Genomic DNA, 12,060 nt, shown 5'->3' on the forward strand with positions numbered 1-12,060 from the left:
CTGACTCAGAGACGAGTGTGCTACCCACTGAGCCACAGCTGACACAAATTATTTTGGTTAATCTCAACACAGTTCGTATTGTTCATGGGCCTATAGCACAAAGCTGTTCCATACCTGGCACTGAATGGCAATTTAAGTCAGGATGGCTGGTGTGGAAAATGGAAAATATCATAATGGTGCGTCAAAGATATTTGAAGCAGGGCAAGAAAGTAACCTGTAGGTTGGAGAAGACCATAACCTAATTTACATTGAAATTCATTGAAGAAAAAAAGGAGTCAAAGTGAAGGTAATTAACTAATTTCAGTGCGATTAAAGAGAATTGGTTGGAAAAAATGGCAGAACAAGCAGTGGAACATGATTGGGAGATATTTCAATTTGAGGACAAAGGGATTAATTAAGAAAGGGAAAATAAAATATGAGAGCAAGCTTGCAGGGAACATAAAAACTGACTGTAAAAGCTTTTATAGGTATGTGAAGAGAAAAAGATTGGTGAAGTCAAGCGTAGGTCCCTTGCAGTCAGAATCGGGGGAATTTATAATGGGGAACAAAGAAATGGCAGACCAACTAAATACATACTTTGGTTCTGTCTTCGCAAAGGAGGACTCCAATAACCTCCCAGAAATACCAGGGAACATAGGGTCTGATGAAAGGGTGGAACTGAAAGAAATCAGTATTTGTCGGAAAATGGTGTTAGGAAAATTGATGGGACTGAAGGCCGATAAATCCCCAGGACCTGATAATCTACATCCCAGGGTACTTAAGGAAGTGGCCCTAGAAATAGTAGATGCATTGCTGGTCATCTTCCAGAACTCAATAGACTCTGGAACAGTACCCATGGATTGGAGGGTAGCTAATGTTACCCCACTATTCAAAAAAGGTGGTAGAGAAAAAGCGGGGAATTATAGACCGGTAAGCCTGACATCGGTAGTGGGGGAAATGCTAGAGTCAATTATAAAAGATGTAATAACAGAGCACTTGGAAAGCAGTGACAGGATCGGAGAAAGTCAACATGGATTTACAAAAGGTAAATCATGCTTGACTAATCTACTGGAATTTTTTGAGGATGTAACTGGTAAAATAGATAAGGGAGAACCAGTGGATGTGGTGTATTTGGACTTTCAGAAGGCTTTCGATAAGGTCCCGCATAAGAGATTAGCGTGCAAAATTAAGGCACATGGGATTGGGGGCAAGGTATTGACTTGGATAGAGAACTGTTTGGTGGACAGAAAGCAGAGTTGGAATAAACGGCTCGTTTTCCGAGTGGCAGGCAGGATCGGTCCTAGGACCCCAGCTGTTCACAATATATATGAATGATCTGGACGAGGGAATTGGATGTAATATCTCCAAATTTGCAGATGACACAAAGCTGGGTGGGAGGGTATGCTGTGAGGAGGATGTCATGAAACTCCAGTACGATTTGGACAGGTTAGGTGATTGGGCAGAAACATGGCAAATGCACTATAATGTGGATAAATGTGAGGTTATCCACTTTGGTGGCAAAAACAGGAAGGCAGATTATTATTTGAATGGCAATAGATTGGGAGAAGGGGAAGTGCAAAGAGACCTGGGTGTTCTTGTGCACCAGTCGCTGAAGGTAAGCATGCAGGTGCAGCAGGCGGTTAAGAAGGCAAATGGAATGTTGGCCTTCGTAGCGAGAGGGTTCGAGTACAGGAACAAGGATGCCTTGCTACAGTTGTACAGGGCCTTGGTCAGACTGCAGCTTGAGTATTGTGTGCAGTTTTGGTCACCTTATCTGAGGAAGGACGTTCTTGCCATGGAAGGAGTGCAGCGAAGATTCACCAGGCTGATACCTGGGATGGCAGGAATGACGTATGAGGAGAGATTGTGTCAATTGGGCTTATACTCACTGGAGTTTAGAAGATTGAGAGGGGATCTCATCGAAACCTATAAAATTCTGTCAGGCTTGGACAGACTAGATGCTGGAAGGATGTTCCCGATGGTCGGGGAGTCCAGAACCAGGGGTCATAGTCTAAGGATAAGGGGTAGGACATTTAGGACTGAAATGAGGAGGAATTTCTTCACCCAGAGAGTGGTGAACCTGTGGAATTCTCTGCCACAGATGGCGGTGGAGGCCAGTTCATTAAATATATTCAAGAAGGAGTTGGATACATTTCTCAAGGCTAAAGGGATCAAGGGATATGGGGAGAAGGCAGGGACAGGGTACTGAATTTGGATGATCAGCCATGATCTCATTGAATGGCGGAGCAGGCTCGAAGGGCCGAATGGCCTACTCCTGCTCCTATCTTCTATGTTTCTATTCTGACCAGAAGGAGAAAGGCTGTGTCAAAGGTTGAGATTACATGGATAGAGAGCTTAGAGCAAAAGTGAGGTTTAGAATAGAGACGCATGATAAATGTAGTCGGATACTACAGAAAAAAGTTATAAAAAAGTGTATTTCTAAGGGAAATATAAAATGTAAATATAAGGGAAGGAAGAAGAAATTAAGGAGGATACAAGGGAATCTGGAAAAAAAGCCTGGCAGTCAATATAATTAACAACAACAACTTGTATTTAAGGCGTTTCACATTTATAAAAACGATAAATATAAGTAAAAGAATTGTCAAAAAAGTGGTGCGATCACTTACAACAGCAACCACTTACATTTCCATAATACTCATTACAAAGAAAGTGCCACAACACTTCACGAAGTGGTGGATAGCAAGTGGACACTGAGCCCGAGGGGTGAGTGGCGGGGATAAGGAGCAGCAAGAGGGTCAGTGGGTGCAAAAGCATGGTGAAAGAGGAGGGTCTTTGAGGTTTTGGAAGGCAGGGATGGAGTTGGCAAGGCAGAAATGCTGAGCAAGGGGCAAGTTGGTAAAGGAGTGACCACCCTTGGTGGAGCAGAGGGAACCGGGAAGAAGAAGTAGGTTGATGTTGGAGGACTGGAGGGTGATCTCAGGGACGTAGAGCTGGAGCAGATCAAGAAGGTAGGGAGGGGAGAGGCTGTGGATGGATTTGAAGATGCGTATTTTTTCATTTATTCATTCACGGGCAAGGACAGCATTTATTGCCCTTGCGAAGGTGGTGGTGAGCCGCCATCTTGAACCGCTGCAGTCCGTGTGGTGAAGGTACTCCCACAGTGCTTTTAGGTAGGGAGTTTCAGGATTTTGACCCAGCGACGATGAAGGAATGTTGATATATTTCCAAGTCAGGATGGTGTGTGACTTGGAGGGGAACTTAGAGGTGGTGGTGTTCCCATGCGTCTGCTGCCGTTGTCCTTCTAGGTGGTGGAGGTTGTGGACTTGTGAGGTGCTGTTGAAGAAGCCTTGACGAGTTGCTACAGTGCATCTTGTAGATGGTACACACTGCAGCCACGGTACACCGGTGGTGGAGGGAGTGAATATATAAGGTGGTGGATGGAGTGTCAATCAAGCGGGCTGCTTTGTCTTGGATGGTGTCGAGCTTCTTGAGTGTTGTTGGAATTGCACTCATCCAGGCAAGTGGAGAGTATTCCATCGCACTCCTGACTTGTGCCTTGTAGATGGTGGAAAGGCTTTGGGGAGTCAGAAGGTAAGTCACTCACTGCAGAATACCCAGCCTCTGACTTGCTCTTGTAGCCACTCAATTTATGTGGCTGGTCCAGTTAAGTTTCTGGTAAATGGTGACCCCCAGGATGTTGTTGGTTGGGGATTTGACGATGGTTATGCCACTGAATACCGAGGGGAGGTGGTTAGACTCTCTTGTTGGAGATGGTTATTGCCTGGCACTTGTGTGGTGGAAATGTTACTTGCCACTTATCAGCCCAAGCCTGGATGATGTCCTGGTCTTGCTGCAGGCGGGCACAGACTGCTTCATTATCTGAGGAATTGCGAATGGAACTGAACACTGCAATCATCAGCGAACATCCCCACTTCTGACCTTGTGATGGAGGGAAGGTCATTGATGAAACAGCTGAAGATGGTTGAGCCTAGGACACTGCCCTGAGGAGCTCCTGAAACAATGTCCTGGGGCTCAGATGATTGGCCACGAACAACTTCAACCATCTTTGTGCTTGGTATGACTCCAGCCAGTGGAGGGATTTCCCCCTGATTCCCATTGACTTTAATTTTACTAGGTCTCCTTACTGCCACACTTGGTCAAATGCTGCCTTGATGTCGAGGGTAGTCACTCTTGCCTCATCTCTGTAATTCAGCTCTTTTGTCCATGTTTGGACCAAGGCTGTAATGAGGTCTAGAGCCAAGTGGCCCTGGTGGAACCCAAATTGAGCATCGGTGAGCAGGTTATTGATTAGTAAGTGCCGCTTGATAGCACTGTCAATGACGGCTTCTATCACTTTGCTGATGATTGAGAGTAGGATGGGAGGGTAATTGGCCGGATTGGATTTGTCCTGCTTTTTGTGGACAGGGCATACCTGGGCAGTTTTCCACATTGTCGGATAGATGCCAGTGTTGTAGCTGTACTGGAACAGCTTGGCTAGAAGAGTGGCTGGTTCTGGAGCACAAGCCTTCAGCACGACAACCGGGATGTTATCAGAGCCCACAGCCTTTGCTGCATCCAGTGCACTCAGCTGTTTCTTGATATCATGTGGAGTGAATCGAAATGGCTGAAGACTGGTATCTGTAATGGTGGGGATCGCAGGAGGAGGCCAAATGGATCATCCACTCGACACTTCTGGCTGAAGATGGTTACAAACGCTTCAGCCTTGTCTTTTGCGCTTATGTGCTGGGCTCTGCCATTGTTGAGGATGAGGATGTTCATGGAGCCTCCTCCTCCCATTGGTTATGGGATCGCTTGGCTGTCTATAGCATTCTGCTTCCGCTGTTTAGCATGCATGTAGTCCTGTGTTGTAGTTTCACCAGGTTGGCACTTCATTTTTAGGTACGCCTGGTGCTGCTCCTGGTTGAGAAGCTTATACTCAATCCTCTGGGACATGGCATGCCTGTGGAATTTGGCGAGCACAGGGGTGATGGGAGTGCAGGATTAATGTGGTTCAGGACACAGGCTGTGGCATTTTGGATGACTTGTTTACACATAACAAGAGGAAAGAGTGGCAAAGAGAGCGTTAGGGAAGTGAAGCTGTGAGGTGATAAAACGCCAGGAATAGAGTTTTGACAGTGGAGAGGGGAAGAAGGCAGGCAATGTTGTGGAAGTGAAATAAAGAATTCTTAGTAACATATCAGACGTGGGGAGAAAGCTGGGCTTGGGTCAAGCAATGCGCCAAGCTTCCACATTGTTGACCAAACCTGTGGTGGCATTGGACGAGGGAGTTGGAGCCTTAAAAATGAAAGGGACCATCTTGTACTTGAGAATAAGGGAATTGTGGAGATGCTTAACCAGTGTTTTGCCTCAGTTTTTGCAGAGGAAGGTGACAGTGGAACTATAAATGTATCTGCAAGAAATGTTGTGGAGCAACTACTGGAGATAAATATTCAAAACTAACAAAAAGTAGAAAAGTCACCCGGTCCAGATGACATGCTATCCAGAATACTAAAGGAGGTGGGGAAGGAAATAGCAGAGGCCCTAACCATAATTTTCCCAAAATATTTGCAAATGAGAATTGTGCTGAAGGACTGGAGGGTGGCAGATATCACACTGCTATTCAAGAAAGGGAATAATACAGGAAATTGTAGATCAGTTAGACTTACCTGGGTTGTGAGTAAATTTCTAGAGCTCATAATATGAGATAAAATAAGCAACTCTTAGAAGGGCATGGACTAATTATGGACGGGCATGGACTAATCATGGACAATCAGCATGGACTTGTGAAGGACAAGTTGTTGTTGATTACTTTTAATTGAATTTTTTGAGGAAATCACCGAGCAAATAGATGAAGAAAATGCGGTATATGTGGATTTTCGAAAGATGTTTGCTATGTTGTAATGAAAATTGAAGGCACAATAGTTGATGTCCTGTTAGATTGCACATGGGGAATACAGACTAAAGTCAAGCAGGGCTAATTGGACCAAGGCACGATATCAATGCAAATTGTTGTTGTGGTTGAGAGGGGCAAGGAAAGCACTGGTGTTTGGTTTTGGCAGGTAAATACCTCAGCAGTGGAGAAGAGCAAGAAAACACCTGTGGGGGAGGAATAGCAAGGAAACTTGCACAGTGGGGGCATGCACTGAGAAACAACTACAGTGGGGTGGGGGGAAGCTGAGTACTTGAGTGTAGGGGAAGCACGTAAACTATTTCAATGAGGGATGGGGAGAAAGTTGCAATGGGGGTTGAGGGTTAGGAAACAATCTTGGGGGTGGGAGGTGGTCATTAAGAGAGGAAGCTCGGGGTGGCGGGGGAGATAACTAGTGGTGTGGAGGTTGTAGGAACACTATATTGGGGGGGAGGTTCAGAGCAAGCGCAAGCACTGTAAATAAGGCAGGGTGGGTCGTTCCTTGCCTCCCACTTCATTTTCTGCATCCAAGGGAGGCCAAAGCACACGGTGAGACAAAGGCTTTCTTCTGTACTGTAAATTCTATGATGCTTGTGAAGTTGGGGGAAGGGTTAAGGCAAATTAAAAGGCAAAATAGGGGGAAGCTTTATCCTGTATCTAATCAGCACTATACCTGAGCTAGGCATGCTGCTGATAGTTGGTGCCCAACGAGCTAAGACGTACTCGTCAGTGAAAATGTCCATCGTCAACATGAGCAGAAAAACTCATCAAAATATTTTTTTTAATAATAGAAATGAAAGCAATTTATACCACGAGAATATGTGTGTGTGTGTGTGAAAGAATGGGATACATTTATTGTTTTATGCTTAGGTTAAACAGAGCAGAATACAGTCGATTAATTTCATATCACTGTAGTATTTCCTCCTTAGAGCAGTCCTTTGGCTGTCGCCTTGAAACTAGACACAATGGCCCAGAAATTGAGGAAAAAGCAGTGCGTGCTTAAGCAATTGACCTGTTTCATGCTGTGCCTGTCTCCCACAATATGCATTTTTACATTTTTTTGATTGTTGTGCAGTAATTGGATCCAGCTATCCTATTTACATTCAGACTGTGTTACCGCACTTGATTGACAGTTGTGTTTCTATAAATGTATATTCTCTTTGGTTAGATGCCTGAAAACTAAGTAGAATTGAATACAGCTGAATTGATTGTGTTGTGCATGCCCATAATAAGGCAAGGTTGAGATTTAGGAGTTCACCTGAAATTGCGCTCAAAGCTACGCACATTTGCTGATGTGAAGTCACACCCAAGTATCCTTATCCTCCCAATCTCATTAGCATACACCAGAGCTTAAAGTAGGTGTGAATGGGCATAAATCAGCGTAAACCAGGAAATGCCAAACCCACACCATATATATTCTTTTGAGTCTTAGGGCTAGAAATTCAGTAGGCGTTGCGCCCAGTTTTCGCCCAAAGAGGGCTTTTGCGCCACTTGATGAGGTTGCGCCGATATTCAGCGCTGCGGTAATGGCGGCGTTAGCCAGTAGCACTGCGCCGCCGCCGATGACGTCATCGGCGTGTGCAGTGCCCCGCTACCGCCCCGATACCAGCCCGACCGCCATATTGAGTAGCGGCCGCAAACAACGTTCAGAGACCGGGGCCGTACTGCAGCCTTAGTGGGGCGAGTTAAGGTGGAGGTGCGGCCGGCCGCTTTTTCGGCGGCCGCCTGCCCGCTCCTCCTTCCCCGGCCTCCTCCACCCCCCCCTCGCGGCATTGCCGGCTGTTTTCCGGGAGCCCGGCACTTCTCCGTGGTGCCGGGCTCATTTGCCGGCACTAGCGAGCGGCGATCTCGCTGTTGCAGGCACCTCCCACTTAAGAGAGGGAGGAAGGCCTGCAGTACCGCAGCCTGCCGCTCCGCAGCGGGTGGCGCTGCGGCAACTAGCGCGCCGAAATTCAGTTTCAGCGCCCCAAGCGGAGGCGGCCACACCCTTGAACAGCGGCCGTCTTCGACTTGGGGCGCTGAAACTGAATATCCGACGGGCGCGAGTGGCTCCGCGCCCAGCGGTAACTTCTGGGCGCAAGCGAGCTGGCGGGGCCTAACTGAATTTCTGGCCCTTAATATTTAAAGTTTCAACTCATTTTACCATCATTCATGCATATCAGGCACAGCATTTATAAGCACCTACAATCGGGATAACGTTTCAATTTTTAACATGAATTGTAGTTTGTCATAAAAATGTATTCAAAGAAACTGATAATATAGAGCAAGTCTCAGTGAGGATACATTTTTTTAAAACGCTCAAAAATTGCAATTAAAAGAACAGAAAAATATTTTTTTTTCCTGCTGTTCTCCGGAAATCTGGACGCAATGTTGAGAGACCCCCCGAACAAGCGCAATTGGAGGATGCTCACATTTGAGAGTTGGGGGTGGCCAATTTTGTGAGTGGAGATTCGTTTGGATGGAAGGCTTGATGGACGGACGCAAACAATCGAGGAGACTTGGACGTACCTTACGCCCAAAATTCCGTGATCGTTTAAGCTTCGTAATTGGTTTGTGCCCAGATAACGTGTGTCTCTGGGCACAAATATGGAGGAAACTCCAGACCTTTGTGTTTAATTACTCCAGTTACATCAATGCAGTACCCTTGAAGAACTAAACTATTAACAAGTATGGAAGCTGCCATGCTATAGAACTTCTAGTTCATCCTAACGTAGGTTTAAATTGAGGATGGTGACAAAAGCAAAAAGGATTCACTCAGACATGCACAACGTGCTTTCTTTTTAAATGCAACTAAAAACCAGTCTATTTTTGTCTGGTTTTCAGTTAATAGAATTACCCTACAAGCATCCATGGAACAGGGATGTCTAGTTGGCCACTCTAAGAGCCAAGTCACGGTGCAGGTGAGTAGTACATCAGTACTATCTGACCAGTTCCAGGAATGCTATAGGTCTACCACAGCACCAATCAGCAGAGTTTAACCTCAGACTGTTGCTCTATATGACTTTTATAAACATATAAATCGTAAAAGGGTAGTCAAAGGGAGGGTGGAGTCGATTAGGTGCCAAAAAGGAGATGATCTTCTGGAGGCAAAGGACATGGCTGAGGTACTAAATGAGTATTTTGCATCTGTGTTCACAACAGAAGAGGATGCTGCCAATGTCACAGTAAAGGAGAAGGTAGTAGAGAAATTGGATAGGATAAAAATAGATAAAGAGGTACTTAAAAGGTTGGCAGCGCTCAAAGTAGAAAAGTCATCTGGTCTAGCTGGGATGCATCCTAGGTTACTGAGGGAAGTAAGGGTGGAAATAGCTGAGGCTCTGGCCACAATCTTTCAACTCTCCTTAGATATGGGAGTGCTGCCAGTGGACTGGAGGATTCCAAATGTTACACCCCTGTTCAAAAAAAGGGGAGAGGGACAAACCCAACAACTACAGGCCAGTGAGCCTAATATTGGTGGTGTGAAAACTTTTAAGAGATAGTAATCCGAGACATAAATTAATAGCCACTTGGAAAAGTGTGGGTTAATAAATGACTGCCAGCGCAGATTTGTTAAAGGCAAATCATTTTTGACTAACATGATTTGAGTTCTTTGATGAAGTAACGGAGAGGTTTGATGAAAGTTGATTTGTATATGGACTTTCAAAAGGCGATTGATAAGGTGCCACATAATAGACTTGTTAGCAAAATTGAAGCCCATAGGGTTAAAGGGGCAGTGGCAGCAGCAGCGTGGATATGAAATTAGCTAAGAGACAGAGAGTAGTGGTGAACGGTTGTTTTTCAGACCAGAGGAAAGTATACAGTTCTAATACTGACCCCTGGGGGACACCACTGTATGCTTTTTGATATATATTAATGACCTGAACTTCGGTATACATATGAACAATGAAGGACAGGAAAAGACTCTCTGGTCCACCCAGTCTGTCCCACACAATTGCAATATATTTTGTATCACAATATATACACTCCACCCCACCCGAAGCCATGTGATCTCCTGGGACAGGCGGAAAAACAGATCAAAGCCCAGACAAATTTGGGTGGGGGGGGGGGGGGAAATCTGGGAAATTCCTCTCCAACCCCCAAGGCGATCGAAACTAGTCCAGGAGATCACTCTGGCCCTGAATTCCTTGCAGTACCTACCTTTTATAAGAGATCATCTCAATCCAGCCAGAAACAGGTCCAGCACTTGCTCGAAGGAATTGAACGAATCAATATCACCCAGCATGTGAGGAGACCAAAACTGACCAAGGTCTTGTACAAGGACAAAATAGTATGCTTTGTCTTCTAATCAATTATCTATAAATGCACCCAACACCCTATTTGCTCCAGCTATTGCTTCACGGCATTATTCGTGAATCTTTAGAGACCTGTGCACTAGAACACCCAGATCTCTTTTTTTCTCCACCTGCTTTCATGCTTTTCCCTGAAGGATGTATGTATGATCTGTATTTGCCCAGTCACAAGCATAACACTGCACTTTTCCAAGTTAAACTTCATCTACCAGTCACGAGCCCAATCCCCCAAAATATCAAGATTGGCCTGAAGCAGTCAAACATCGTCTACAGTCCTGACACTCGCACAAATCTTAGTATCATCTGCAAATTTGCAGATCGTGTCCCCAACATCTACATCTAGATCATTAATAAAAATAGTAAAGAGCAACAATCCCAATACCGATCCTTGCTGGACACCACTGGTGACCGGTCTCCAAACAGATCCAAATCCATCTACAACTACTTTCTGTGGGCTTTAATTTTGTTAACAAGTCTATTATGTGGTATTTTATCATACACCTTTTGAAAGTCCATATTCACGTCAACCGCACTACCCTCCTCAACCCTCTCCGTTACTTCATCAAATAACCCGATCAAGTTAGTCAAACACGACTTGCCTTTCACACATCCATGCTGGCTTTCAATTATTAGCCCAGACTTTTCCAAATGGCAATTCATTTTCTCCCGGATTATTGGCTCTAAAAGTTTTCCCACCACCGACATTAGGCTGACTGGCCTGTAGTTGCCAGTTTTATCCCCCTCCCTTTTTTACTATAGTGAGAGTTTATTTCCACTGGTTCACTCCACATGCAATGGGGAAGTGTCGCAATGCACTGGATACAGCAAATATCCCAGGTAAGGTGCAGAAGACCGATGCATCAGAGCTTGCCGCTCCCCGTTTTTGAAGCAGTGGAATTATAGTAGCAATCAGCAAAAATGCCATCAGGCAACACCTGCACCTGAGCTGTTCACCAGTGCTAAGTTTGAGTTGACCTGTTGGGCCCCTTCAAAAATGTGACCCCATGAACGGGCGATGCAAGATAATATGGGGTGCTGTAGCCGTTTCTCTGAAATCCACAGCATTAACTATTTTACATAATTTGAGCTGCTAGCTTGGTTTAGTGAGGCACATTTCATTCAACAAGAACAGGTGAGGGTGAAGTCATTGCAAGTGATGTCATTAGCGGAGCTGTAGTTTTTTAGCAGACGCTGAGAATATCATCCAGTGGCCCAGCTCATGCGCAGGATGGCATCACAGGTTGACCAAAAACCGGAAGTACCCACGCTGCCACTAATCGCTCCGTCAAACTAAACACTTAGGACCCGATTTTCCCGAAGGTGCGGGGAATTGTCGGGTTCCCCGAATGTCGGGTTCCGACACAAATCTAAATGGATCTGCCAGCTGCACGCAATTTTCCCTCAATTGGTCAATTAATTTCCAGCGTGTGGGCACCCTTGCTAATTGTCCATTTCCAGTCAGAAAGCCCCACAGTATGATGTCATCATTCGTGGTGCTTTTAAAGTCTCCAGCAAGCTTTTCAACCTCTGCAGGCTTCCCAACCAGTCTTGCAGAATGGCAGAGGAGCCTGCACCAGCTGCTGCCAGCGGCAGAGCCCGAGCTGCCGCCAAATTTGATGAGACCTCATTGCAGACATTGGTGGATCGGGTTAGGGCCCACAGGGAGGTCCTCTTCCCTAGCTCAGGGAGGAAGAGGCCTCCCAAAGAGACCAGGGCTGCATGGATGGAGGTGGCTGCAGAGGTCAACTCTCAGGGAGTCACCCGACGGACCTGGATGCAGTGCAGGAAGCGCTTCCATGACCTTCACCATACAGGAAAAGTAAGTATGAAGTTTCCATCACCCTCAACCTGATCCCCATTGCCTTTCCCCAACAGCACTCAGCTTCAGCACTCCCTTCCTTCACAGTCACATCCATGCACCCT

General features: G+C 45.8%; 1 protein-coding gene across 1 annotated transcript in view; it reads left to right on the forward strand.

Annotated features, from left to right (window-relative positions):
- The window catches only part of LOC147121280 (polyphosphatidylinositol phosphatase SYNJ2-like), a 263,000-nt gene that overhangs the window by 181,961 nt on the left and 68,979 nt on the right, over positions 1-12,060 (forward strand). The gene's annotated exons all lie outside the window — the stretch shown is intronic.

The sequence above is a fragment of the Somniosus microcephalus genome, chromosome 3, assembly GCF_052327205.1.
Source record: "Somniosus microcephalus isolate GS21.2 chromosome 3, FLI_Smic_1.0, whole genome shotgun sequence".
NCBI lineage: Eukaryota > Metazoa > Chordata > Chondrichthyes > Squaliformes > Somniosidae > Somniosus > Somniosus microcephalus.